The sequence below is a fragment of the Phyllobates terribilis genome, unplaced genomic scaffold (genome assembly GCF_046119375.1).
Source record: "Phyllobates terribilis strain yellow unplaced genomic scaffold, ASM4611937v1 Scaffold_7__3_contigs__length_470593459, whole genome shotgun sequence".
NCBI lineage: Eukaryota > Metazoa > Chordata > Amphibia > Anura > Dendrobatidae > Phyllobates > Phyllobates terribilis.
The window spans coordinates 59,132,386-59,135,974 of NW_027362767.1; positions in this window are offsets into that span (position 1 = coordinate 59,132,386).

The following is a 3,589-nucleotide window of genomic DNA, read 5'->3' on the forward strand; positions in this document are numbered from 1 at the left end:
AGATTGCAGTGCTACATTCCTTACAAAGGAGTGTGACTAGATTTGAACAACTTGGTTTGAACAAGAAGAAATGGCGGACAACTTCACATTATATGGTATTCCAAAATTTTCATTTCTGATCCTATAAAGGAAACGGATCACAATAGTCTACTGCTAGGTGGGAATCCCAAAGATGGAACCTACTCTCTATCAGGTATTAGCTATCATACAGAAGTAAACTGCAGACCACTATTATTGGAAGAGCTACCTTGTTATCAAGGATGATCTGAGATTAGACCAAGAAAGGCTCAAATTCCTCACAATCATATGGAATACAATCAACAGACGATACATTATTGTTGACAAATTGTACTTGAAAGCAAGATGGAAGTTTGCAAAAGTTCAACCTACTACCTGTCCCTAAACTAAGAATTGCTTTGCAAGTAAAAAGTGGCGCCTTAGCTACTGTGCCATGTTAACGGTTATGTCTGCTGCATTGGTAGGCACTGTAGAGCGGCGGTGTTCACACCATGAGGTAACTGAGGCAGTGACCCAAGCAAGTCCAACGTAAGCAGATTTTATTCAGCAACTCACGGGTAAACAGAAGAGTCCTCCGGTTCGCAGCCGGGTTAACACAAGTCAAAAACAACAGTCGCCGGGGGCAACGGCCGCGCCGGGCCGCTCAGAGCCTGAATGCAGAGCCTTCCCAGGTGTAGGTTCAGCTACACACAGGCCCGCCGAGCTTTCCTGCTGTGCTCCTAGCAGGTCCCAACATAGAACAACACTAATCCTTAGTGCAGGGTTTTTAAAGGACCTGTGGCAAGAGCCACTGGAAAACCCGGGTTGGAGGGAGGAGGCCGCCCCACTGCCTTCCTGTAGCCTCCTCCAAGAAATGAAGGCCCTGCCGGGTTTTACTAATCTGCCTTAGCCAGATAGCCTGACCAGGTCAATGCTCACCTTCATTCCTGCATTGCAGCCGCAGGTGAGTTTGTGACTGCAATGCACTCCAATGGATTTAATAGGTCTCTGTACACATTCTGGGGGAGATATAACGTCCCTCGTATACGATCCCGGTCACTGCCTCACGCCACGCATTGGTATAAAAGTAAAAATTAAGACAGGCTTGCAACCAAAAAGAGGAATCATACACATCTTGGCAAATGGTATGGACTTAGCCCTCTCCATCCATAGCTTGGCTACTACGTCTTGCTTTTGGGCACCCAAAACATACTGTACCCCCCTACTTTATCATATTGTCTTAACTAATTTTGAAGTGGTCTACCAGTGGCCCCCGATTTGAAGTGACTTTGGAGCCAATCATTTGGGACCAGGTTGTTGTTTTGTTTTTTTTACCTATGGGATGATTTATAAATTAAATATTTGACCTTAAAAGGGATTTTCTGGCATCCCTTGAATAGGAGCTGATGCTTTGTTGACAGCAGCGGCCGCTACACATTGAACAAAGCCGTTCCCATCAGGCTGCTGCTGGAGCTAATGAATAGCTGATTGATGGAGGTGCTAGATGTTGGACCCCTTCCGATCTATGGGTCGTCGATATTATATTCCTGTACAACCCCTTTAATGATGATATGTTCTATGCATGCAATGAAAAAAAACAAAAATGCAATTAAAAGTTGACTTGCACAATTCCATATGGATTGAGGGATGATGGAGGAAATCAGTCAGTCATTCTCCTCCTTCTGCCTGTATGGTATTATTTATGAATGGTCGATGACAGCACACAAAGGGTTACAATCCGATAGCGATCAGGTAACGATACTGTGGGTAATGTGAGGTTGTCACTATGTATTACATAAATGTATGCTTACTCTGATTCCAGCTCTTCCCGTTGGTTAAGCACTGACATGGCATGCTACAGCACGCCGTAATGTAACATAACGGGAATCATTTACCCCCTATGGTATAACATATGTAGACATTAGAAGTTCGACTGAGCTCCATGAAGCTGAATACTTTCACTCGAGTCAATGAAGCCTGAATTGACTTCACAAAGCATTTTATTTTCCTATATGAGTAAATTGTTCCTGGATTTACCAACGTTTCATTTTTCCGACCAAGCCATCTGCTTATAGGAATAAATTCTTATACCTATGTGTGGTCTCTGTCAGTAATGCCAGAGTTGTAAATTTTAATATGAGCCATAAAACAGATTTTCCAGAAGTAAGCTTTGGTCTAAGGACTGATGACTGTGTGAGGATGAGATCAGATCTGGTCCTGTCATTGCCACTTGTATTACCATCCGCTTTGATATATAGATGGCCTATCCTTAGGATGGGTGACCAGTATCAAATCCTTGGGGTTGCAACACCCAGCATCTCTACTGATTAGTAGAGATGAGCGGTGTTCGACTAGAACTGTTCGCCAATCTCAAATTCGAGCTGTTTTGGGCGGTGTTCGAGTTGTTCGACGAACCCGAGCGATTTGCAAAAAATTCGGCTGTTCGAGGTTATGTTCGATAACTGTTCGTGCACCAAAAGTGTGTCCTGCATGTCTGGCGCTATTTAGAGCACCAATCATGCAGGGATTGTCTGCCACTCACTGTAATGCCACAGCCATGGTGGTTGTGGCATTAGAGTGATTGCCCAAATCGATGGGAACTGTGCTCACAGTGAAACATGAAAAGCCGGCAATTCATCAGCGGCATACACCGGTACCCGACAATTTAGAACCGAAAGAATAGAGCTTCACACATAGATTAGATAGATAGAAACATGTCAATCACATATATAAGAATTACAGTGACAGTGTTGCTTACTGTACTTGTCATTTAGTGTAAAGGATTTATTAAAAAAAATATTAGTGTTTTCATGCACCGTCTCTTTAAAAAAGCCGGCCGGCAATTCAGCAGCGGTACCCGACAATTTAGAATAGAAGGAATAGAGAATCACACATAGATTAGATAGATAGAAACATGTCAGTCACATATATAAAAAGTACAGTGACAGTGTTGATTACTGTACTTGCCATTTAGTGTAAAGGATTTATTAAAAAAAATATTAGTGTTTTCATGCACCGTCTCTTTAAAAAAGCCGGCCGGCAATTCAGCATCTGTACCCGACAATTTATAAGACAGAATAGAGCTTCACACATAGATAAGATATATAGAAACATGTCAGTCACATATATATGAAGTACAGTGACAGTGTTGATTACTGTACTTGTCATTTAGTGTTAAAATAAAGGATTTATTTAAAAAAAAATTGGCGTGGGGTTCCCCGTAATTTTAGGCTCTAGCGGAGGTTAAGCGGACGGCTGGGGCTGATGTTTGAAGCCTGGGAAGAGGGTAATACCCACGGAGCTTCCCAGGCTACTAATATCAGCCCCCAGCTGAATACCTAGCCTTTACTAGCTATTAAAATGGGGGACCCCCCAAAAAATTGACGTGGGGCCCCCCCTATTTTAATAGCTAGCAAAGGCTAGGCAGACAGCTGGGGGCTGATATTAATAGCCCAGGAAGGGTGCCATGAATATTGGCCCCCTCCCAGGCTAGAAACACCAACCGTCAGCCGCCCCAGAAATGGCACATCCATAGGATGCGCCAATTCTGGCACTTAGCCTCGCTCTTCCCACTGCCCTGTAGCGGTGGCAG